The sequence below is a fragment of the Bombus vancouverensis genome, chromosome 11, assembly GCF_051014615.1.
Source record: "Bombus vancouverensis nearcticus chromosome 11, iyBomVanc1_principal, whole genome shotgun sequence".
NCBI classification, from domain to species: Eukaryota; Metazoa; Arthropoda; class Insecta; order Hymenoptera; family Apidae; genus Bombus; species Bombus vancouverensis.
The window spans coordinates 13,499,581-13,526,726 of NC_134921.1; the positions used below are offsets into that span (position 1 = coordinate 13,499,581).

Below are 27,146 nucleotides of genomic sequence, written 5' to 3' on the forward strand. Positions count from 1 at the left end.
AGAATGCTGTAACAATAACGATGATTGGAGTGATAACGATCTTCGATTCCAGAGGATAAATTTGAAACGGCGATTTCAATGTCTCTCTTCTATCAACTGATTTATCATAAATGTAAGTACAAGATTTATTATTCTTAAAAACATATTTTTATATATATGTATCGGAGCGTATTATTATCAGCCTGATAGCCCATATTTAAAAAGAATAAAAAATATCGCCGCGTGATTCGATACGCATTTCGAAATTGAAAACTGGTAAAAAGTAATCACACGCGAAAATCTTGCTTCAATGTAAAGTCCAGTTACGTAATAACGATAATTATGTCATAACGATAATCGAAATTATATGGACTGCTCTTAACACAGTGCAAATAATAAATTGAATAAAAACCGATGTAAGAAGCTTTACGACGATATTTATTTATTTGAGAAAGCCAACACTTAATGAACGAACTTCGTTTCGCAGGATGAAGATATTTCTCATAAATCTCGTATCGTTCGGTCACGCTTGAACTTTCAAACATTCGTAATGCGTATTTGGCAATAGAAATTATCGATTAAAAAATTGAAATGCTTTGACTAATTTATACAAATCGAAAGAGATAAAAGTTTACGAGCATAGATATGTAATCGATGATTAATGCACGATGGTGATTAAACATAGGTTTTCGTTATACATTATATACGGCGAAAAGATAACCAAACGTTACGTTGACATACGAAAGGCCGCGTAATTATTGCACTCGCGGTATTCAATGCAGTGTGATAGGATAGCTCGAATGTAGCCGCGCGATAGAATACCGAGAAGAGTGGCATGAATGAAATTGAGCTTCTATTCATGCACGATGTAAGTCGTAGATTGTAAGTAACCACTGTCCTCGCATTGTTAGCATTCGATTATACGTAGGGCAATTTGAACGTGTCGTAAATGGAGTAACGACGCGATACGCCGATTTACGTTAATACGAGAAAAGTCCTTTCGTGAAATTTCAAACGTTGAAAATTTCAAGCTCGTTCGAGCGAGTAACGTATAGGTTTTACAAATATCGGAAAACATAACGAATGCCGAATTGGAAGTAGAAGACACGATATACAAACGTTTTTCGCTCGATCCTTTGTGAACGGTTGCAGTTTTCGCGACATAAAGTTAGAGGTACCGACGTTAAAGTTCGAGATACATCGTAATAAAAAGTATGGAGTAATAAAAGAAAATTGTGTACTAAAACTATGTTTACGTAGGTCAAGCTTAGAGGCTTACGGTACCTACTGTTATTTTTTACTCCATGCTGAATTTATTTCGAATATTCATCGTTACCTACACAGTTCTGCGTACTATTTTTAGAAAAAACTTATTACCGGCAGAAAATGAAATGTTAAATGTTATTTTATGTACCTAACGAGTAAACAAATTCTAAAAGTTTTCGGTAAAAAAGCTAGAAACGATGTAAAATGACGCACAGACTGGAAGAAAACTCGAAAGAAACGTCGTCGATGAAAAACAAACACGATAAGATTTTGAATTTCATTCGCAAGTGGACGTAGCGCGCGGTGTCGTCCATAGTGGAAATGGAGATTTCGATTCGTTCATATAGAACACGTATGGCCTACAAAGAACCCGCATGTTCCAAACTGATATATCTATACCTACGTATAGCTAGGCCACCATAACGAAAACTGACTCCCATTAGTCGTTATATATAACTCCATGAGAATCTGTTTGGGGTTGAAAGCATTAACCCTCCTTCTCCCTATTAGGGTTCTATCGCGAAGAGACCCTCATGGGCCCGTATGTCATGGGAAAAACCGTGACATCCTCTAATTGGACAGAGCCTGACTTCCAAGCTACTATCAAACGATGTTGATTATAACACGATGACCGTAGTCAGATAAAAGATACAAGGATTTTTATTACACTGGTTAACTAGCGATACCGATCGTATCGATCGATCATGCTGAATTCTTAAACAAATTAAGCGTTTAGTAAACAAATAAAAGTTTAATACAATAATATTTTGTTCGGTTTCCCTTTCCGATAAGTGTCTATAATTAACGCTTCAACGATAAAACGCATGAATCTTTGTAGAAACTATATGCACATCGTAGGAAAGATACCTAATAGTTTAATCTACAATCACAAAGCGTAAGAAAAAATGATGTGCGTTGTAAAGACACAGAATGTTTGCAATTACGTTATTCGGATATAAGTGAAGTGTCATCGTGCAAATATAAGGTGGAGATATAGAAAAGTCTATTTTCATAAAAGGTTATTTTATCACTGGACAAACTTTTTAATCGGAAACAGTCGAGATCTACTGGACATTTTTCACAAATATTCATAAGTCATGCTCGATCTTTTCGTAGAGTACTTGACTTGACATTGAGTGTCTATAAAATTGGCGATAACCTCGCTTCCTACTCGAACGACCTCATGTCGGAACAACTTCCGGCTTTCCTTTCGCAAAATGTCACTTCCTCCTTCGACCGATACGTCGGCGTTACAGCTGCCAGCAGCTCTGTAAAAATCGGTTGCTGCTTGCCTGAAAGTCGATCGGGAGAGGAGACAGCGTATTATTATAATCATCGAACGAGCGATAACTAAGATTTCTCTAAGGCTAGGCTTTAGAATCTTTGCGTAAGAGATTTTTCAACAGTGACTGATTTATCCTAAAATTTGAATCCTCGAATAACCTTGATATACCGATTTTCCTTAAATTTTAATTTTTACAAAAGTATTTTACAAACTATACTCGAGCTCGTTTAAAGTAACGTTGCTTTCGTTTAGTCGTAGAATTGGAAAGTTAGAAACACCGATAATTATGGCACAGATACACGATCAGTAATCTGTAACGGCTTAGGGCATAAAGGTAACGGGGTTACAATGACGACACAAGGACACGAAAATTACATTAGCCACAGCGGTAAAACTACGAACGTTGGAAAGATTATTCGAAACTGCACTGCGTTTTCTATTATCTTTTCACTCTCATCGTATCTGATTGTACTGTGATTTCGTTCTAATTGATACTTTCACGACACTCGTCAAGTTCTAACACACGGGAAAGACGCACGACCGATACAGCGCAAATATAGTTTAATACAAGCTACTAAGTAAATTGTTTTGATTTTAAGACATACGGTAAAAGCGATCTCTCCCAGCGATTTTTATGGAAATACATACATTGCCTGGCATTTACATGCTCGACCGCTAAACAGTTCTGGATTCGTTTTCATTTGGAACTCTCGCTTCGAAGATTATGTTTCGACGACACAACAGAAGCGTAAAAACAAGCAGAAACGAGTTGTAGCGTGACGTCACGCTGCTCAGCGTGTGACATTTTCAGCATGGCATTTTCTTATTAGCCGGCACATTCTCGTCTCGAGAATCCTCCACCTCCTGCTCTTCCTCTTCTTTCGATCGTTCTCCTGCGAAAGGGACGCAGTTATCGGCCAACACGTTGAACAATGGTGCTCGAATCGATAATTATCTTCGAATCTGCCGAATACTTATTCTTTCTTATTATCAGATGTAAGATATTTCCAGATTTCACGATATAATCGCGTAATTAAAACCGTTTATGTATCGTAACGTTTAATGAAACGAATAAAGATTATACGTATATATGGAAAGTTTAGTCGATTAGGAAATTCCATTGATCGCGCAGCGTTTCACCAGAGCGCATTAACCTTGGTCGTGATCCTCGATCGAGTTTCTCGTCCAAGTTCTCAGAACCGAAGAGGGCGATGTTTCGTTTTCACCCTGCGGTACTTGCAGCGGAAACAAAAGTCACAGGACGTCGCATCGTATCGCTTCGCCTAGGGAAAAACGCATATCTCTTAATCGTTAACGGTACTCGAACCGATTTAACCATTGGTCAAATAAGAAGAAAAATAGGAAGGACGCAGGTCTGCGAAAGAAAGGTCGACCAACCGACCATGCATAGGGTTCTGTTTAACACATGTACATCCCTGCCTTTCCTCGTGAACTCCAATAATAACGCATACGTACGCAACGTATGTACATCTGCTGGACACTTGGCTGACTTTTCCTTTTCTTTCTGCCTCGCTTTTGTTACCCTATTCTGTCTTTAATCGCGGTAACGAGACTTCCTCTTTGTCTCTCCTCTAGCTGTTTCTCTCGTTCGCCCATCGACCGCGACGTCTTCACGGACACTTTCGAAACTTTCGACGATGGATTTTGTTCCAGTTGCTCGTTTCTTGTTCCGCACGGTCCCCAGATCGAATCGCTTTTATTCACAACGGCTAATGGAGAAAAGTGGCTGAAACTCTTACCATGCAAATTTCACACCTATTCGGTGTAAGTTCGCTCGTCTCTTCTCTGTTCGAGAAATGCATCGATCTGGATATGGCGGACGATGAATTCGCTTTCTTAATCTAAAAATTATATTTACGTAGTTGCTTCTAAAAGATAGCATCTTGATCGGCTCACTGTTCCATGAAATTTAATCGTATTCCTCTTGCTTGCTCCTATATTTTCTCTTTTCTTCTCTTTTTTTCTTTCTTTTCTTTCTTTTCTTTCTTTTCTTTCTTTTCTTTCTCTCCTCCTTTTCCTTTTACCGGCAACCAGAAGTTTCTTTCTTTCGAGTTCCTTTCTCTCGTTATGGAAGTCGTTCTTCTGTGACACAGAGCAAGCAAATAAAGACAATTCAAACCGTTTCTCGAATAGCAATCTTCGTTTCTCGATAAATTAACTTTCCTCGCTATTAGCGATATTTTCAATTTTTCACGACTTTCCGACTTTCCGACTCTTCCCGACTTTCTAAGATCTATTAACTCGTTTAGATAATTGCACGTAATCGTTGCGAATACGTAATAAAACGATATTACGCGTTTACGTACGTAATTACGTACTACGAAAAAGATGAAAGTCTTAAATGTGCGTTTTCAATGTGTTTAAGCGAATTACGAATCGTTGCATTGTTATTGCATCGCACGCATTCGATCGTTTTATTCGGAGAAAGGTATTTTCGAAACTTCCATTCTACGGCATATAAGTAGCAGCAAAAAAAGAACAAAGTGACGAAATACCGATCGGATACTAATAAGAGTGCACGCGATTCTATTCTCGTTTGTCTCGTTTAAGATCGAACGCAACCGTCTCAAAGAAAACGATGTTTTACTTGCGGCTAAGATTGCGTAAATCGTCAGGCATCCAAAGTGAAAGTATTATTAGTTATTTTTTTCTCCTATGTCGTACCTGTACTGTCTAATTAATCGTAGCGCCGTAGAATTGCAAGAGACTATCGTTCGGCCGAATCCACGATAACAGATGCCGCACAGGCATATCTCTGTCGCATAGCGTGTCGACGTGTTGTACGCACGCCCGATTTCACCGCCGCCACGATGTAACGTAAATTCCATGTGGTCGAAGATCCACCGAGATTTCGTTTACCATTGGTCAAGTCCGATCAGCCGGCTCGGCGCTGTTTACAAACGATGGAAACGAGTTATCGAAAGGTGGAGGCGGCATGGGTCGAGACCGTTGAAATTGGCGATAGAGAAGAAAGAAAAAGGAGAGAGAAAGGCCGGTAGATAGCCGCGCGCGCGTGTCGCGGAGATCGGCATCGGCGGAATCGATGGAAATCGGAGCTGCGAGATCGTTCCAGGAATCGTTAAAGGCCAAGGCAGCGACACGCTGCCAGCCAGGCAAGTAGTCGCGCAACCATACGGGCAAATGCACGCCGCGCTCGGCAAACTGCACGGAGAGAAGAGTTAGCTCGCGTAACGCGGCCCCACGCTAGTGTCCCGTGCGAAAAACTTGTTATCCGCTTGCCTTCTTTACCGTCGATGCGAAAACTGACCCCTCGAAATCGCGCACGTCGGCCATTCCGCCGAGCTTATCTCGCTGGCGATCCCACTTTTTCCACAACGAGGTATCCACCACCACGCCGCAACGCGAAACACCGCGATTATTTCCATGCGATCTCGCTTCTCTGCAACTGCGATTAGCGTTTCTTCTACGGTTTCCTTTTTCCATGTCTTATTTACGCAATTTACACGGATAAGAGGGCATTTAAGAAATCGAACGGTCTCTTAATAGACCATCTACTACTGCACGTTGGTAGGATATTTGAAACTTTCTGTTGCAGGCGAGGTTTCTTTCATCGCTGAACGCGTAAAGTTACGATAGACCGTGAGTATACGAGAAAAAATTGCACAACGAGATGAGCTTCAGGGTACAGCATGATGCACGATTTCCTTGAAACGTTGCAACGCGAAGCAAGGATGCGGTTCTTAGCGCGTTATGTACATGGATACGTGTCGATGTAGACGTACCGATTGCCTCCGATTCTTATCGGTAGCGTGTGGTTTGAACGATGGAAGGAGAGCTGGCTTTATGTGTTAAAGTCGCATGCATTGAAATTGAAATCTACAGATCAAAACCTCGATAGACGAATTCTTCGACTAATCGCATCTTGTTCCTCTTATCGTTACCTCGTTGCTGGCGACAAAGGCAGGGGATAGGACGACGAAATTATGGCTCTATGGTTCTATTTAATGGAATATTAAAAATCGTACAACTTTTTTTAATTCGCCTTCTTTCTGTCTTACGTTAGTTTTATAAAACAATTGAAATCTCTTGCCTGGCTCTGTATAAATTACGCTTTCACTGAACGATATTTTTATATATTGTCAGTTAATGATTCCGCCAGCAATTTTATACATCGATTAACGGCCGCGACAAACGCACACTTATTACGAAGAATCACTTTCTCATTCTGTCACATTTTTAACGACTGGCGCCACGTCGATCACGACTTTCACGTGTCATGTTAATTTCAAACAAGCGATAAATTTCTATTGCGTAAGACCGTGAAACATTTTTCTACTCGTCAAATCTTGTATACCATTAGTTCATTCTGCGGTAAAAGAAATGTATAAATTTAGCAAAACCATTATCATCAAACCAGTGTTACGAATTTCTCTTTTATAGACGTTTCTTTCGATTAACATAACTCACATCGCTTAGGCTAATTACCGTCTCGTTCGATCATCGCTCGCCGGTCCTACTCAGGTATAAATTCAAATTCACAACTCTACAGTCAAAATGTAATAAATTACCTTTGCCCGATCTTTCCGTAGGATTATCTCCAAGCATATTGATCGTTCGAATAAATATTTAAGAGCCAAGTTGATATACTTTAAGGCAACGTTTTCTCATCGTAGTAAATGAAAACGCATAGATCAAAGCATTTCCACGTTTATTTTGTATTTTAAACAACTTTGGCGCGCAAGTACTAGATAGTTAAAAATATTTAGTTTCCAAATACCTACGATCGCGATAAATAATTTCGTGATTCATAATTCGATGGGGTATTCCAAGTTCGAAACGTTCGGATGAGTCAATTTTGTTAGTTATAGGCACAATTTGCTTCAACGTATTGCCTGAAACGACATGAAAAAGCAAAGTAATATCAATTCGAGCCGTTATCTCTTTTATCGTTATTATTGTAGGTTGGAATGAGATTTTATCGAATGCTGAGTCGAATAGGTCATCGTGGGTTCGCTTAACTCGATTCTGTTTAAACGAGCAAAGATCGTACCGATAACCACGCAGCAATAATCAAACGTAACGTTGTTACATTTATTATAAAGTGAGAATTTATAAAAAACAAAAACTTCGTTATCAACGAGGAATCTTACGTCGGACATTGACCACAGAAGCAGAGTGACGGAATGCTTGGTTAGCCAGAGACACGGTGAGGGTACAAGAGAAATGAAATCGAAAAAGAGCAAAGGCAGCGTAATAGAGGGCGAAAGATCGTGGTCTCGTCGCGTAGGATCGTGTACACGTTGGATAAACGGAGGTAAAACTATCCGGACGAGCGACTTTCACCCGATTGACTTTCCCTTTCTCTACACACCATACTGGCCTCTGTAACTCAACGTATCAGTCTGCCGCCTCCGAGATCGCAATCGTTTAGAGCTTGTCGTCTACTTCTATGTTCGTCCGTTCTTCCGTTCTTCCGTTCTTCCGTTCTTTCTTTCATTTCGCTCTATAACGTATAAGATAACGCGACGCGCGAAACATTCGGATGCCGCATATTTAGGAAGTTACCAGATACGCTAATTCGTATTGCTCGATAAACGACGCTTGAAACAGAACGCGAAGGCGACTTTTCGGGTTTTTATCTCGCGAAAGAAACGATAGTCAAAGTGAGAAAGTTTGTCCGGTCGCTAACGTTATTGAAATTATACAAAGCGTCGTTGAACCAGCCGATACTAAGATTCAAAACTATCGCTTACGAATCGTAGCAGTAGAAAACTAAGCAGACTCGTTGTTGAGAAATAATAAAGCAAAACACATTTCTCGAACATCCTTGAAATCCTTGTTAAATCGTCTAACGATCGATATCACGTTTTACGTCAAGTACATCGATAGTGGTAGAATTTCGTCCTTGGTAGCGAAATCGATTTCACCTAGATCGAATCGACAACCACTGACGTCAGCGCACGTTCAGTCTCAAGATGTGCGCATTGCACATGCATTATGTTTCTGCATCATCCGGATACGTGATCGTCAGCTCGTATAAGTTCTTATCTAAGTCAATGCTTTGTACGTCAGTACAAGTCGGTATTTTTTCCTTTCAATTTTCGTCGTTACAATATTGTAGTTACCGTTAATTGAATTAACCGATAAGTATAAAATATGAATAATAGACAAGCGTGTAATAGAATTACGCGGCCCGACGATTAAATTAAAAAACCCGACGGCGTTTATGTAAATGCATATCTTTACGTGACATCGATAATAAAACAGCATCTGGATAGAAATTCCTTTTGCCTTTAGCCCATTTTAATCGCCTACTATTTTTACTTTACGCGTATACATGCCATGTGTTTTCAGTTATTTATTAACGATAATCGTACTAGTGAAAAGGACAGTCAACGACGATACAGAAATACCAAACGTCGAAGACGTAACGACATTTCAGTTGAAAATCGATCTAAGATTCCAAACTTTCTTACAAAAGTAATCTTTAACACAGATATCGACTCTACGAAACTTATTGTCAAATATTGGCGTCGAGTCGTTTTTATTATTAGCCTTTATTAGGGGAAATGTCCTTTTAAGTAGGTTAGAGATAAATTTGCATAAACAGCAAGGAGGGGGGGGGGGGGAAGGAGGTGGAAAGAAACGAGTCGACTAAATATTTATGTTTGTAGCTTGTCGATAATGGTTACGATTTACTAAATATACAGAAATAAGAAATACGCGATTAGGAAATAACCAATAGGCGGCAACGATCGTGTCTATCTATCTATCTGATCTTCGAGTACGAAAATTATCGGATTGTTCGAACGAACTGGACGATAGCCGGATAACAGTCATACTAGAATCGAAAAATGCGTTAAACAACAAATGCGGTAAAACTTCTTACGATATAATCGAGAATATAGACGAATGTAATACGACAGCGATTCTTAGGATTAATTTGTTAATCATACGTTATATCGTATACATCGTGCTACATGCGTTTGTTTCTGTTCGCTTTTGTTTCTTGCAGGAAACGCTGTACGTCGAAACGGAAAGAGAGATTAATTAATCGATTACCATTTTATCGATCTGCGTGACTGTATGAGAAACGTTTGGTAACTTGACGTAGAATTTTATTAAACTACAGCAGTAATTATCGGAATGTCTTTCATTTTTCACAATCGTCACGAAGCTCCGCGGTCTTTCGTGGAATTTTCCAGAGATAACGTTCACACTGACGACACTTATCACTGCAGGTCTATCTCTACGATGTTAAGCTCCGTTTACAATGCCACATGTATATCGCACTACGCGATAAATAGCTCTATAGGATTAACTGTAACGTCTATTATACCTTCAAACAACAGTTTCATTACGATAGATCGATCGTTTATTCGACCAGTCGCGGAGAGACGCGATCGCGAGGAAGCGCGTCAACGGCAGTCGTAAATTCTCGTTACGATTAGACGATCGACGCCACGAACCGACCGATCCCCTATTTCTTTATTTATTAATCAATGCCGATTATTTATTTATTAATGCTTGATCAACGGTTTGAAAGACGGTATATATTTCCACGCGGCTGCAACGTATAAGTTCGATAGATGAACGATAGAAGGGTGAAAACCCGGCAAAGAGACGTTGAGTGTTCCAAAGATGATGAACCAGTGAAGTTCGGTGACGATGCCGTCGCAGAGGAATACTCTTGCTAGGTGTTCGTCGCCCCACCACCGGTCGCTTGACCACTCGGGCACAGTTGAAAATCCCTGGAAATGGAAAAATCCCTCTGGGAAAATGGGAAAAATTTCCCTACTTTCCACCTGATGGAGCAATAACCGTAAGGAACATTTTGCCTCGAAGGTGTTTTATATCGGTATTGTAACGGCTTAAATCGAAATACTCAGTTTTACGACAGTTCCTTATGATTATTACGGTCCATCTAATTGTGTGACGTAGCAAGTGGTAGGCACGACCGAGAGGTAGATTCCGGCCTACCCTAAAAGTCCCCGGACGAAACATCGATGTTAACGGTTTAATAATCCTACCGATTCGAATTGTTTGAATAACAATTGCTTCGATCGAGCAAAAGCGATAGAACGTTACTTACACGAACATACTTTTCGGTATTTAATTTCATGATATAGCTATTTCTCCTCTAACTGGCATTACCTGCCTGCTAGATCTTTGCCAATATTTTTAATTGTTACCATTTGTTTAATTACGACAATAACGATGAAACGATAACGATCGTTAACGTTAAGACGACGATGTTCGATCGACGTAGGATATGGGAAAGGAATAATTTACTTATCGCATAAAATTACAAGGAAATAGCTATTTCCTTGGTGATTTGAAACAAAGATCCGTCGCTCTTTAAATTCGTACCGAGATATACCTAGAATACGTAATTTTTTAAATACATATTTGAACAAATTAATCGTTGCAAATGATACAATGCAAACGCATCTAGACAAATTTGCAAAAGTAACGACTTTCGGTTTCGCAGGAAACAGGATCGTAAAGTTATCGCAAGTCGTTTGAAACTATCGGAACAAAGTAGCTACGTAATATGCTTTATAGATTCGATAAATAATTTCAAGGCACCACCAACTTGGAAGCGTTCTCTTTTGCCTGTTTGTTAACTTTTTTTTCGTACCACTGATACACGCAATCTGATTGTTCATTATCCGACGATAATAAGGCATTATTGCTCGGTGCTCGCAGGTAGAACACATAAGGGAGAAGATCGCACGGTTGCACTATTTAATCGTTGGAGAGTCGAATAACTGCCACTTTATACTTCGTATACAGCACGAAGCCTTAACGTTCCACTTATCTTCATCCTGTATACTTTTGTTAATAACAAGGGAAACGCGTATTTGGTTATATTCGAAGATTATACGATTTAAACGATACAACGAATACGAGAAGTTGTTACGAAATTGAAATTACTTAATATAAGAAATTGAACGGCACGTGGTGTTAGATACGAAAGAAATTTCTGTCTTCGGTTTTATGCTCTGATATTTCATTTTTCGTTTTCATATTTCATTCAATGGCAACCGATAAATTATACGTTACTCTGTACGCATCTGTATGCATTTTTTACTACGTTTTACCGTTCGTTGTCTCTCGAGCATTCTGCCATTTTCAAATAGAAATGGATACACGAGAAACTACCGAGTCGAACGAAATATATTTACGATTCTCGCGGCTCTTACGATGTAATTCATTTTGTTTCCGAACGGTATCATCCGATCTAAATTTATTCGTTAGAGATAACAATGCCTGAACGATAAGTCGCGAGTATCGCACGATGCATAATGCATAAACGATCGTCCTTTAAATGATTTATCCAAATAATATCCGATCCTAGTTTATAGCATTCCTGTTTTCGTAGAAAAAAGGTCTACAATTTAGCTATCGCGAGTTCATATTCCAAATTCTAGATCTACGGAGCAAAGGAAAACGTCGAATTTTCCAATTTTACACAAAAGCATGTTCAAATTTGTACTTGCGTTATCTTCTATGACGACGACAGAAGTACGCACTATCTCGCGATGTATGCAACGTCGAAACAATAAATCGCAGAAACTTTCCGATACGAGGAGTACGCGCAACGTAAAATTCTTCAGCAAATGAAACAAACTTCATTGTCACAACGAAACTTTTGCTTTCACGAACTTTGTTTCGTAATGCGACGAATTGCCGGGATTCTAGAGAGAGAATGCGAGCATGCGTAAACTTCCTACGCCGATAAATCACGACCGCTCTTTCGAGAAGAGGTATAAACGCTTATGAAACACGAAAAACGAGAATTACTCGCTTCTATCGTCTTTCTATCGAAAACAAGATGAGTGTATCACGATTCGTTCGAACAATCAAGGTTTCGTCAGGTTCGAAGGTATTCGTTGCCGGAAAATATGGAACATTTGTTCCTAAAAAGCAGTTGGCGGAGCTACTCGATAAATGACGAGACGTCATCGAAAGAAAACTGTACAAATTTTTCTAATCAATTCAATTTTTGTCTAATCTTGCAAAGGACTCGCTAGAAAATCGACGATAAGAAGAAGTTCGAGGGCAGAAAAACGAGCCGATTAAAAAGGGATGGTGGTTGGCGCAGCTTGTCCGCGGAACGTGTTAATTATTAATACGAAACGTTTAAGCCGAGCAGTTATGGTTACCTATTTTAATCCGGGAGGTCTGTTTTCACCGTTGCTTTTCGGCCACTTCCGCTCCTGAATTAGAAGCGCCAATAAACGAAGGGCCTCCATAGAGACCTCGTTGTTTGACCAAGTGCACGCCAGGCACCCTGTGCGGCCTGTTCGCTCCTTCCAATAAAATACCAGGAACCCACGCCATCGTGGAAAAGAACCAATAATTCTCGACGATACTATGCCCCCGACCGTCAAATAGCGGAAGAGAAGGCGATCAAACAGTTTCGTCAGCTTCGGCGACGGCAACGACGCGTTGATGCTAACGCAGAAGCTGTAGTCGAAAACGCGCGTGTTTTTCCTTAGTGGAGCTTTCGTTGGCTCGTACGATCGAAGGCAACGATACCGCGATAAACGCGCAATACAAATTTTAATAAATAAATAATAATAAATAATAAAATAAATAATAATAAAATTTCTCTTCGCCGTAAAGCTGAAAACCTAAGTTTATCACTAACCTAAGTACTCTGTAGAAAGGAAATTTTAGTTTAAAAATAATCGGTTTATCATTCGTTTTAGATAGTTATACGATCGTAATTGCTGTTCAAAGCATTCGTTATTGAAACCAGACGCTCTGCCAGTAAGTTGGAATAAATCTGATCTTTTTTGTAACCGAAACGTACGTACCTACTATAAATTAAACCAAGCCCTATCTATCGTTCTCCGGATAAAGAAAGAAGCGTTATGTTCTCGAGGGAAACAGTTCAACGCTATCTTAATTTTTTTACAACGGGTTAAGGCACTTTACGTCTTCTTTTCGTTATCAGATTTGTGCAACGTGGAGCACTTTGAGTTTCCTAAACTCTTCCTACGTTACAGAACCTAAACGACGATAAACAGAACTTTCTTACTGTTAGACGCGTGTCAGAACGAGTAAAATATGCGAATAAAATGTTTACAACGATAATAACAACGAAAGCGATAAGTATGAAAAAGATGGCGAAATGAGAAGCATGCGTTCATCTTCGTTGCAGCGACCAAGTTAATCGCTTTATTATTATTAAAGACAGCATTTGGTATACGAATAGTACTCTATATATAGTCAGGAAATCGACGATGTCGCACGGTTAAGAAACTCGCTCGATTGCTTATTTTATCATTACCACGTGGTAGTTGGTCCCGGTATAATCGTCGAATCGTCCAGCATATCGATCTATAATTCGAAGACAGGGAACGTTCGAATCGCGGTACGTATGTTTAAAAGGAACGAAGAAAAATGCATGTTGGAGTGGAAAGTTTGAACACAAGGCAACATTGACCTAAACTCTAGCGAGACGCTAATCGCGTCGTTTTATTTTAACGACGCACGACCAAATAGCGATCCCTCTTAACGTAAATCGTTCTCCTCGGGCGTTACGCACGCTCGCTTCTTCCAGCGTTTGCGCCTTCGTCGTGACACTGTTACAGTACATATTACATGTATTAGTTTCTGTTACGTGCCGCAGAAGCCTCCTTTCGTGTAATTAGAGGCTCGTGCGAAACGCGTTTGTCATCTGTTCGTAAAAACGTACGGAAAGTTGGTCGATATTCGCAGAGGACGATAAGAAGGAAAAAGATTTAGCGCTCTAGGAGCTTATAGCGTTCGCCCAGTCAAGTTTCCGCTTGAACCAAGAAAGAAAATGTTACTGTATACGCGACAAAACGATCTACAACGTGACAAGATTCGCTTTCGATTTATCGCTAACTCGTGGATCTTGCTAAAATTTACGTACAGCCTTGCGAGCAGCAAAAATCTATCAGAGTATTCTTATACTTACGAACGGTAATTGCTGTACGTACGTACGCGAGTACATAGCTCACGTATCCTCGGACTTTGTACCATGTTGCGCGTGAAAGCGTCGCATGGGATCCTCGAGGGAGATTAGAAGACCTTTATGGTGAACGTTGTGGTCTTTCGTGTCCACTCGCACGTTTCTCGTCACAGACGACGAAGAAAGCTGTTCGAACGAGACTAGGACGGAGTTTTGTTCTTATAAGAGGGAAATCCTAAGCCTAAAAATCCTGCAGGACGACCGATCCTTTTCGTCCTGAGTCCCTCTTCTCTCGGATAGTTTCCAGTAGCTTTTCCACCTATTTTCCAGCATACTTATTTTATAGTTCCGTTGACAAACGACGCTTTTAGCGAGGTTCCTGTACTCTCGTCCGTCCGCAGGCCTTTCCTCCCGATACTTGACCGATCATGTATATATATATATATGTATGCGTACTTCCCTTCGAGGTAATCTGTTTACTCCGATGCGATAGGGCACATGGGCCACCAACAAACGCTTCTCGAAAGTTCTGACACATTTTTTGTCTCACTTTCGCTTTAATATCGATGATCTTTTAAAACAAAACCAACTTTTCCTCCATTTTTCAAAGCATATTTATTTGTTATCCGTTCGCATTCGGAGCTAAGGTTAGTAAAAATAATTAATTAAATAGCGGGGCAACGAGTATAGGATTTTGTTCGGTCGAAAGGCAATGAAACAGAGACGGACAGAAAGGGTTAAGATAAAAGAGAATTAGGATTTTCCGTGACTTTCGCTCTTCGTATACCAAGAGAGTTCAGTTAAAAACGAGATATCTGGTGATATAATGATTCTCTTAATAGACTAGTGGTATACGAATATTATAAGATTTAGCGTGTTCACATTCGAAATGTAAGAAAAGCGAGACTCGTCGTTAATTTCAAACTCCGAATTTTAAGCAACTGTAAAAATCGTTTAAAACGAGTTTCCGTCAAAGCTATTTGCTGATCGTCACGTTTCGAAAACGCTCGCCACCGTGAAATTGTACGATTTTAAAGGCGGCGACGAAAGCGTACATCGCGTTACGCCTTACGCCACTGGCCACCAGGCATCGGATTACAATAAAATTATTCCTGGCGACCGTATCGGCGTGGCGTGGAATGGCGTAGAATGGCGTAGCGTGGCATGGCGTAGCGTGGTGTGACGTGGTGTGGCGTGGTGTGGCGTGGTGTGGCGTGGTGTGGCCTGGTGTGGCGTGGTGGCACTCTTTAAAAGCAGTTTCTTGATGAGGGGTCAGAGAATCATCGGTCAGACTTTCGCTGCTTAAAAAGTCAAATGCGCACGTCGAATTTGGAGTAGAAAAACAAAACATCGACGATTTTATACGATACTACTTATGCGCTTCGTATTTAGGTTAAACGAGGAAATGTGGAATAATGTGAAACAAGGTGACGACGTATTGCTGGCACGGAAACACGTTCTGCATTCGCGTTGCTGTTATTCGGTCGATTTTTCTTTCTTTGCGATCGAATTTTAATTGCGTAAAACAATTATTAAAAGCGGTAGAACTTGTTTCATTTTTTTATCGAGTAAACAAGAGTCGATTGCGATAAAAAAGAATCTAACGTCATTACGTATCTATTTTGAACGATACATAATATACGTATATGCGAATATATGGAAGCGTAAATAGGGAGAGTAGCCTCTATACGAAAACTTTTACGCACGGCCGAGCGTTAAACGAAATAACCATCTTTCGTTCTTCTCCGTAATTCTTCGGTCTACTGGAAGAACCGCGACATATTTTCAGCCGAAATAAATGGCAATAAATGCACGAAGAAGATCGGCGGAACTTTGGCGAAAAGAAGGCAACACGCACGGCGCTAAGGATAGAAAGAATAGGAGAAACGATAAACTGGTGGGGCTGGAAGGAAATATAGAGCCGCCTGATGAAAATTGCTACTGGCGATGATAGAAAATCACACCGGTAATTAATACCCTGAGCTGCTACATTATTCGTTATGTAAGTCTGGTTTCATTAGTCGCGAGCATGGCCGTGCGACGCGCGATTTGCCGGTGTCAGAAAATTGCGGAAGAAATGTTTGGCGCTTGTCACGCCTCCCGATACGATTTGCCGGAGGAAGAACTACGTTCCTGGGAGGAACGGATTATCCATCGACGATTTACGCGAGAATCGTGTATGAATAATGCATTCTATGCCAATAGTTTCTGTCGCATCGAAATATTAGCTTCCTCTTTCTCTCGTTTCTTCCTTTTCATCGCTCTGTTCTATAATCGTACTAAAAGCATGGGAAATTAACGCTTGTAAAAATATCGCGATAACCCTATGTAATTTAAACAGAAATTGTGGTCTCGTTTTCTCGTTGCCGCGCCATTTGATCGAGAAATTGAAACACTTATAAAGATAACGATTAAACACACGAACCACAAATACGCGTAATTTTTGACCGACCTTCCCGATCCCGAAAATACATTTTAAAACACGAGAACAAAAGAAGAGAATCGCCGATGTTAATCCGCCGACTGGCCCCGATCGTGTAATTCAATTTCGGTAAGAACCGATACGAGCCATCGTCGTCTCGTCGTATCGGCCACGAATCACTTTCTCGTATTGATAAAGCGTCCGCACGTTCCCCTAACAAGGAAACAGCGATCACGTTAAAATCCTACGGCTCGATTATGATTATACAGGTCTAGACATCTGCCAACGACACGGCCACGACGATCTCGCTTGTTTCACCGCTAATTTCACGCTCCTTTAACCAGATCTTTATCGAATACCATCGCGAACGTGGCATTATCTGTTGCCGGATCGATCGCTCGATCGCAATTACCATCACCGCGTTTCGCCCGTGAATCGTAACAGCCGTTACGCTGTGCCACTTCTGTTTCATCGAACCAACAAGAAAGGAAAGACCGGTAATTTTATAATCGATTGCTTTTTCAATGCGCGACGTCGAAGCAACGTGCTGCGTCTAATACACGCTAACTGGCATTTAACTCGATTTCCACCTCGCAATCACCTTTCAACCGCTCTTTCACAAATCGTATCGAGCTAATATTCGAAAGAAATTTCACTTTCGTAATCGATATCTTTCAGGACAAAAGCTCCGTTCTTCTCTTCCTTCTTTTTTTCTGCTTGGATCCAATGGATCTCATTAGCTGGAGCTCGTTTGCACTGGAGACGGAGTCCTTTTCCATGGAATCCGTTTTCAAAGATCGTCAGAAAAACCGACCGGTATAGAGGTTCTAACTGGAGAGACAAAGACCATGCATACGCAAGAGTACCATAAGTCAGGCAGCGCCATAAGTCGACCCGTGACCCCATAACGGCCTTCCGACGGCCTTTTTTTCGCGAGCCACATGTGAAAACAGACTTGCCCACCCCCGTAGACGTTGCAGCTCCTTCAACGGTCGCTCGGGGTTCGTTGTGGTCGTGGGAAAGACGCCCCAGCCTTGGAATCTTTTGAAAGCCACCGCATCGATCCACGTCCGCGCCAAATCCCTCCTCTTCTCTCTCTTTATATCGATCTTTGTTTCTTCGATCATTCCGGTATACGGACGTCGGTGAATCGATCTTTACAGAGGGTTCTACGTTCTTACGAATATCCCGTAGGCCTTATTCGTGAGATCTGAATTTCAAAAATCGGACAAAGATGGAAAGCCGAGCTACGACGACGAGATTTGGTCAATACTTTTCCAAACGTGTGGCGTACCGCTATACATGTGCGTCGCATCCCTAAGAACGTTCGACTACGAGACGTGGCATGGGCGTGGATCGTGATCGACACGCACCGTGCTAATGTTCCTCTCCTCGTCAAGGTTCTGGGCGCGGTATGTAAATTCGAGGATCACATTCGGCGAATAGACCTGCCCGTAGAACACGAATACGTCGAACGTTAAGGAACACGCATCGAAACACTCGATAGCACGGTTCGAGAAAATCACCGTTTAAGAATCACCGACGATTTAACTAGAAAATATCGTTGTTACTCCGCGACTCTACGTCGTCCTTGATCCTTCGTCTTCCACGAAGGAAACTAGTTCCGCTCGACTAATATAATACCCACGCCACTGTATGCCGACCTTAGTAGGATTTTATAGGAGGCAGCACCTGCGTCATTTCGGGCCCGGTGGATGGGGGTGCGGCGGTGTAGAAGGAATTGAAAACGAGAAAGCAAAAGAAAAAGAAACGGTACAGAAGGGGAAACTTGGACGAGAAATGAGATAGGACGATACACGCGCATACATACGTCTAGCCTCTGTTCGCGTTTGTCGGATCCCTCGAAAAAGGAGAGTCGTGTAGGGGGTCGGACACCAGAAGTCCCATTTTCAAGGCATACACGCATCAACGATGACGCACGTAACATCCATCCGTGGCCTTTCTGGCCCCTTCCAGACACCTGTGTGCTCGACCTGTTCCTCCATTATGCATCTGTGCGTGTGTGTTTATTTATCCCGGGGGTAAAAGCGACCTGCGTTATAAAATATATGAATGTCCTCGCCACGGGGTTGGCAGGGGGAGACAGGCCAAGGGTCGGAATACCGTAGGGGTGAAGCGTCTTTCGATCGCCGAAATCGTGAAACTCGAGAATCTTTCCTTCTCTGCTTCTATCCGTCTATCCATCGTCCATTTCGCCCACCGTTTTCACTATTTTTTTTTTTTTTAATAATATCGCAACGGTTTCTTAGTATCGCTACTAACATCGCGAATGTAAACAGGTTAGTCTCGCTTTAAAATAACCGCGGACCTACGTACGCCGATCGGTATTCCTTTATAATCGTAACGTTCCTGTTTACCTTTCGTAGCACTCGTTATTACGAACTATTAATTTTCCACGCGCATTTTTAAACCGCAGTCCCTGAAAAAACACGTGAATTATAAACTAAACGAAGAATACGTACGCAATACGTACGTGACCATACAAGGTAAACAACAACACCTTTCCATGATGAACGATTTGGATGAATGATTCATGAACCGAAAATAAGGTCATTTTCATGCGATCATTCGTTGTCAACGTATCCTATTCTTAGCGACTACGTTTCAACGTTTTCTCGATTATGTTAAATGTTTTTAGTTAAACACCTCGCACAAACGTAGAAACGTAACGATGCAAAATAAAAATAGTAGAGAAGATAGTACGTGTACTGTCGAGTACTGTCTGAAAAGGTTAAACTATAAGCAACGATAATATAAACGATACAACGAGGAAAAGGCAACGAGATATTTTTATTAATATCTGGAAAGCTGCAAGAAAGGAAAAAAAAAGAAAAATATTGTTTCAAATTAGAATCACGTCACAGGAAATCGTGCGACTTCGCCTATACAATTTGCACGTAATCCTCGAAATCGTCATCTACCTGTTTCATGCGACACCTGTGTACCTGAACAACCTGCACCCCTGTGAATATACGATATACGATATACACGCGTACCCCAACGTAGTTATTTATACGCATGGTGGAAATCGTGGTCGACAGACACTACGAAACATTTGTCGTTGAACGTTACCGGTAGGGGAAATAAATGGAGAGTCGGCTACGAATCGAAAGATCTGGAACCGCAGGGGTGTAAAGACCCGTTTTGATCGCTCGTACCTGCGTATGGCTCTATCCTCTCGAATTTCTTCCAGACGGTTTATCGTCTGCCGAGTTCTCGTCGTACTCGGTGCGCTAGGTTTTTTTACCATATATACGATACTATAAGAAAACGATGCTGTAGAAATTTTCTCTCTTCCGTTTCTGTATCGTTATACGACAAAAAAACTAGATATTCGAAATCGTCGAACGAAACAGGATCGTTGGATCGTCGTTGATTAAACATCGAACTTACGAGGAAGCGCGTTCAGTATCTGTACGGAATTGAAATTTTTCATGGAGCGAACGTTTTTCATGATCTGGGTATGCGATCCATCGTCAGACGGCAGATTTTTCCTCAGATCCATATTCTTGAGAATATAGTTTTTTAATTAAGTGAAATCTCGACAGGAAAATGTTTTATCTACCAAGCGTTATAGAAAGCACCGTTCTTTGGATATCTTATATATTTCACATATTCTACGAATTCCGTGCAACGTTGCACAGACCTTTTCAGATTTCCTATAAATTCATAAAAATCCGCATAAAAAACTGGTCGTTGAGCGAGCAGAGAAGGACAATGGAACGATCCGACGAATGCCCCAAACGATAAGAGAGCGTCGATGCGCGATTTCTCGTCCATACGAACGATAATAAGAAAAACTGAAACAGAAAATCTTCCATGCCTTCCCGTTCGCGTCTTTTTTATCTTGTTTAGCGAGCCGATTGTATCGAACATGGGAATATTTATAGATCGTTGGCCAGCGCTCGCGGACCTCGTCGCATCTTCGCTTCGCCTCGGAACCACGAACCACCGCTCTTGGACGCTCGATCGTTGCGTCGCGCGCATCGGCCAGCTTACCAGCGTAACAGCTCCCGTCTTTATCAATCATTCTCAAACACAACCAGGAGGAATATTAGTTGGGATAAGATAAAAAAAAAGCGTAAAAATAAACTGCAGATAAGCGGCGGCCATTCGTGTTGATTTCAGCTGGAAGCGCTCTCGATACCGACGTGGCGTTGCGCGCAACGATGGAATGGCATTTTCATCGGGTCGATTACGCCGCTCGCAAACAACGACAAAATCGATCTTCTCCTCGCGTTGCGTTGCGTTGCGTTGCGTTCGCCGCGATCAGATTAGGTCGATCGATTACCTTCTCGCGGGTAAATATTTTTCACGTTGCTATCCGAAGATTAGCGACGATAAAACGTAGTTAGGAAGGTGAAAGCTGATCGAGCCAAGAATTCGAAAACGTTGCGTTTCAGAGTAAAATTGAGCAATATAATACAATATAAGACAATATAGGAACAATATAAGAAGAGTAGAAGGACTTTAAAACCGACTAAGCGAGTTTTTGGAGTTTTTGTCTTCGTGATAGCGAGAGGCGTACTTTCGATCGCCGGATAAGTCGATGCTTCGTTGAAAAATGATTCGAGCTTGGGCCGTGCGATGGAGAATCTGTTAGGCAAGCGAAGGGTTATCGTTATCCGTGATCGAAGAGCGATTTGACTTTTACTCGACAAATTTCGGCTCGAAATAGGTAAAAACGAATAATTGAAATACTGTTATGTATAAGAGTTGGGAGCAGCTGTGCTTAGCTTTTTATATTAAAGTAAAGTTAAACGTATTAACCGTCGTTAGATATCGCGTGGTTTATTTAACTGTTGATATCACGAGGTCAATGTAGTTGCATTTAAAGACGATTAATCGGAACGAAAAGATACACCGGCAGACGTTAGACGGTTAACGTAAAGTTACGAATAACTTGTTTCGTTGGAGGAAATAACGCCGCGTAATTGCACAATGTAACGTGATCGTTACTATAAAAAAACGTGTAATCTAAAAATATCCTCGATACCTTTAACATCACGGAATATTAGAATTTCCTTATCACGAGAAATCTACGCTCGATCGACGATCAACTCGATTCCCAAATATTAAAAGATCTTTGACAAGATAAGATAAGTTTAGGTGATACGTTCGGCCGTAAATAACCGCGTATAAAAATGAAAACTATCGAAATACCAACGTTTCGATGGTGGGCAGACTCGGCAGCCCGATAATCACCTCAGGTAATAATTTAATAACGAGACGAGATATTATTTAGAGACGGAACGAAAAAAAACCGACCGATCGACTAAAAACTCGGAATTTACGTTTCCCCTTGCGACGGATCATAGCCGAGGATCAGGTAAGAAGACCCGTTAGGAGATAGTTTTTTTTTTTTTTTACAAAATTCGAAATTACCTCCCTCGGACAGTGGATTACGGTCGAAGAACAGGCAAGGAACCGGTCCCCTTTTTCGGCCGTCGATGTCTCTCGCTTGTACGGGAGCTCTGCGATGCGGCATCGTTCGCGCACCAAACTATCGCCGCCCTCTCTATCCCTCCTCTAACCGCGTCCTATACTCCTCCGTTGACACCCCTTCACCCGAGTTTCTTACGATCGAACGAACAAATTCATCTTTCCTTCACCTCCGACACCGCGTCTCCCTTCTCCCATCGACGTTGCTCCCTTTCTTCTCGTTTCATTCCGTTCTCTGCTCCTTTCTCCGTCGACCAAACACTTTCTCCGCCACCAATTCCACCGGTCGACGATCACGACAACGAACGAAAGTCGGAAACGATCGTAGGAGTTTCTAATTTCGACTTTGACCTTCGTACAAGTGGGTTAAATCATAAAACGCTACCCGGATCGGTCGTTTCGCTTCCGCCACTTGTTACGCCAACGCGTAGATAGTGGTTGGAAGTCAGCCGCTCTGACCAAACTGCCGGTCCTATGGCAGCGGAATTCTCGTTTGCGTTCTTCGATAACGAATTTCCTCTTATACTCGTATCGTGTTGCTGTACGCGACCCCGGCTTTTGTCATTTGGTCATCGCGACTTCTTGGTAGACTGACCCCTCGGCAAGAAAGCATCCACGTATAGGTATGAAAGACGACGTTGCGACGTACTCATCGACTCGTAACCGCTGTCGTTCTTGAAAAGCGAATTATAATGGTTAATTTTGAATTTTTAAGAGACGCGAATTACCACCATACGCAAGATAACACGATCCGATACGTAATACGTAGTTATCGACTGAAATTATTTTCACCTCGACTCCTATGAAACTCAAGGTCCTCGTTTCTTTCCTTCTACGCCTAATAGCCTAAAAACGGCAAGGGAAAATGTCCACGCTCGTTTTATGAATTTAATTTGAAAGTACTTTTGCCCGTTGAAGTTTTAATTTCCGAAGGCGGGACACGTTATCGTTGGATCGATATCGAGGGACGAGAGAACGAGACCGAGAGAATGGTAAATATCCGTTCCATTTCGATAAAGTTTCACGCGCGAAGGTGGTCCTCTGTGTTTGTTGGGATTCAGGTAGCAGCATAAACTACCGTTAATTCGCGAACCGTGTACGAACAATACTCGAAAGGCTGGCGAATATTTTTTTAAGGGGGCGTCTGCACGCTGGCGAATTGAACCGTGCGACAGCGTAATGCGATCGCAACGGTATACACGCGTGGCCTTGCCTTTAACGTGCCTGCTTGTACTTGTGCCTTGTGCCGGAAGAGAAATTTTATCAAGTACCTATCGTCGTCGTTTCTTTTACAGCGATGTATAGCCGTCCAGCAGGGAAAGGGGGAATCGGCGCGCGTGCACGCGCATCGTGCCAAGAAATACGACCAGGATCGGGAAACACGAACACCGAAGAAAACGAGACGGCGATGCGACGACCACGACGAATCGCCGTCTCGTCGCTTCCATACTTCATTCGATATTCATAGTCGATATTCGTGGGTCGCGTTCATGCTAAACTAACGGTCGACGCTTCCTCTCGCGGATTTACCGATCCGCCTGGCAGACCGTCGCCGTGCCGTTTCGTCTTCCGCGTCGATTTTATTTCATCTTCTTTTATTTCGTTGTTACGTAACGTCCGGTGAGTAGACACGGACGCGCAGAAATTTACGAGTTCATCGCGAGTCGAAAACGAAACCGATAACAACGCGATAATTATAAATAAAATGGCCAGGACTTACCCCGTTGGATGTTCGATACTGTTAACTCTAACGAGAGTTACTTCGACAAGGCGAGAGCCGTGGTCCAGCGGCGGCCATACCGAAGGTCTGACCTTGAAGGGATAAAAAATCTTCCCCGAGATGTCTCGGGGCTCGAAGCCACTTTCCCTCTTCGTCTTGCATCGTCGAACGTTCCCCCGGACCCGCCGCTCCCTCTCGCATCACCGCCGGCTTTCCTCCACTCCGTCAATTAGTCACTTCCTCCTCCTTCGTTTTCGACGTTGCCCTCCCTCATTTTCCTTCTCGTTCTCTTACGCGCTCCTTTCCGTTCCACCTCCCGCGTCCTTTTATTTTCTCCCTTATTCGCTCGCGCCACCGTTCCTTCTCTCCCTCTCTCTCTTCCGCCATTACATTTCCCCCCTACGTGCCCATCCTTTTCCACCTTAGCGTCTCTCTCTCTCTCTCTCTCTCTCTCGCCCCATCGCACGTCTCCACTCGACTCTCTTATCTCTTTTTCACTCTATTCCCATAATCCATTCGTTCTCGTTCTCTTTCTTTCTCGCGCATTCGCCCAATCGGCGTCTCCTTATCACGCCCTTGAACGCTTCTCCGTTCTCTGTCCTTTCGATGAGACCCAACGCGACTATCGCATCTCTTCCTCTCCCGTTCCTCTCCCCTTCTAACTGCCATGCCGGAGTCGCTCACCGCAGCCTTCGGAAGTCCTTTCTCTCTCCTTCTACACCGAACGCGTTTCCTTCTCTCTCGTCTCATGATTTATAGCGTTCTCTCTCTCTCTCTCTTTCTCGTTTCACCGAACCCAGTCTCCGTCCATTCTCTCTTTCGATCCGTCTCTTTCTCTCTCTCCCTCGCTCCTCAACGCGTGTTTTTATTCTACTCTCGCTCTTTTAGATCCGACCCGATCGCGCATCTCTTTCTATCCACGGTGGCTCGACAAGCGTCTTTCTCTCGCTCTGCGACTCCTCTTCCAGTTTGTTTTCTTTCTTCCACTTTGCTCGAACGCATCCGTCGTCTTTCCAACCACGATCTTCGAACGTTTCTCCTTTTCCCTTCCACTTTGTTCGGCCGATTTCCCTCTTACTCGGATCGTCGAGTGAGTCGAGTCGAGTCAGGCACACGAGAAACAAGCTTCGTGTGACGTACGTATGTACGTTAAGAGATTGTGTGCGTAAAGTTATATCAATTTCTCTGCAACAGCAGTACGATAGAAGCGGTACAGCTACCTCCAAAATTACGTTTGCAAGGCACTAGAAGCAGAAGGATACAAGCGTCGATACATACGCATAGCGTACATATGAATAATTATCCTATCAACCGTGAAACAACGGCCATCCTATATGGCAGAACTTCGTCTCGAAGAACAAAACACGTTCCAATCGTTCGATAATGCTCTACAAGCAGAGTCAAAAAATACCCTTCTTCGACTTAAGTAATTTCTAGTTTGAAGGTCACTTTTTTCTTAATCGATTTGGATCGCGCTTGGCGTAGTGCGATACATCCGCGAAACTGTAAATCACAACGAGGTTTAAGCTTGAAATCGGATTAGATTTATGACGGTCCAAGGCGAAGTTTAGTCCCGGATACCGTGGCGCGGTGACGAACGCATGCTCTCTGTGTGTTAGGATCGCGCTATCAAGGGGCAATAGAACCGGTACGTATCCTCGCTGGATCATAGGTCATACATATATTATACACCTATAATTTACTCGTATTCGAACCAACATCGAAACTACGTCCGGTGTTCCTTATCTCTAAATAAGAAGTATTCCTATTTCTAAGGAAGAAAGATCCATTGGTGAATCGCCAGCGCTGGAAATTTCCTCAAAGAGTTGGCTCACGCTTGGAAACGACTTCTAAAATATTCAACTAACATACCATCGCGACAATTCATCCCTCAAATATCTGTCATCGTTTGGTCCGAGTAAAGACTCGGTTACGCTGTACGTTTGCTCGTTCGACCGTCGAATTCTCGTCCAGGAACGACGTTATCGCGGGAACGCGTTCGCGTGTACCAATCGGCAAAAGTTGGCACCACGCATTCACGATAACGAGCCGCGATTGCACGGTAAACGTTAGCGGTGTCATTAGTTGAGCAAATTCACGCGATCGTACCACCGAGCCGGCTGTTTCTCGCCCTCGCCTCCCTCTGGTTTCGTTGGCTTAGGTCAGTAATCGTAGGTTTAAAAACCAGTTGCAGCACACGTAACCGCACCGAAATGTTTCGTTAGCTCGCGAAAATGTAGCCGAACGGGCAAACGTATCTGCTTACTCGGTAATAATAATCACAGGTTCGTTCGAACCAACCGCGCGGTTTCTCTTACCTCCCTATCGGCCCGTCTCAAATTTCATCGAATCTGTCTTCCGAACTTCCACTAGATTTGCTGCCGAAAAAATCAACGGACGTTAATACCGTTAAATGGCGAATAAAGAGAACCGAGCGCCGGTAGCGCGACTTTTTGCGTACATTTTACGCGTCGTTGAGCCAACTACATAGTATTCTTTCCTCTTTCATTGACCCAGGTTAGTAATTGTCGCTCTAGCCACACAGTGGCTCCATACACCATACACAGAAACCGAGTACGAATGAGTTGCGTTCTTCGAGGCTTCGAACTTGGATGGACGAGGGGAGTGGAACGAACGTAGCCACGTTTGCCTCGCTTGTTTTATCGCATAAAATATCGGCAGTAAGGGAGAGAGAAAGAGAGAGAGAGAGAGAGAGAGAGAGATCCGTCAAGTGTCGTGCGCGATAATGGATTTTCCTGATTGAGTCGACGCGACGCGTTTAATTGCTGGCAACGTTTCGTAAGAATCGAGCAGCGCGAACGGATCAGCCAATTATCGCGAATATTTTTCCACGCTGCTTAACAATTTGTTCGTTTTTGGTCGAGTTGCGGTTTGTCGCGCCGGAAATCCTTTCTTCCTCTTCCTTTCCTCTTCGCGATTTGTCGATATTTTAAACGTGCTGCGTTGGTCGCGTTGAAATTCCTAACGCTTCCATGGCTAGTAATTTCTCAGCTTTCCTAAAACCGAAAAGACCGAAAAGACTACATTTAAACCCTGTTATCGTAATAATACGTTTCTG

The 27,146-nt window shown here is 42.4% G+C and overlaps 1 long non-coding RNA gene across 1 annotated transcript in view; it reads right to left on the reverse strand.

Moving 5' to 3' along the window:
• Positions 1-1,459: 1,459 nt before the first annotated feature.
• Positions 1,460-27,146, reverse strand: part of LOC143303347 (uncharacterized) — a 29,217-nt gene continuing 3,530 nt past the window's right edge. Inside the window, exons 2-3 of the long non-coding RNA XR_013059532.1 lie at positions 24,068-25,311; positions 1,460-5,441 (exon numbers count right to left, since the gene is read on the reverse strand). This is a non-coding gene — a long non-coding RNA (uncharacterized LOC143303347). The remainder of the gene's footprint in view (positions 5,442-24,067; positions 25,312-27,146) is intronic.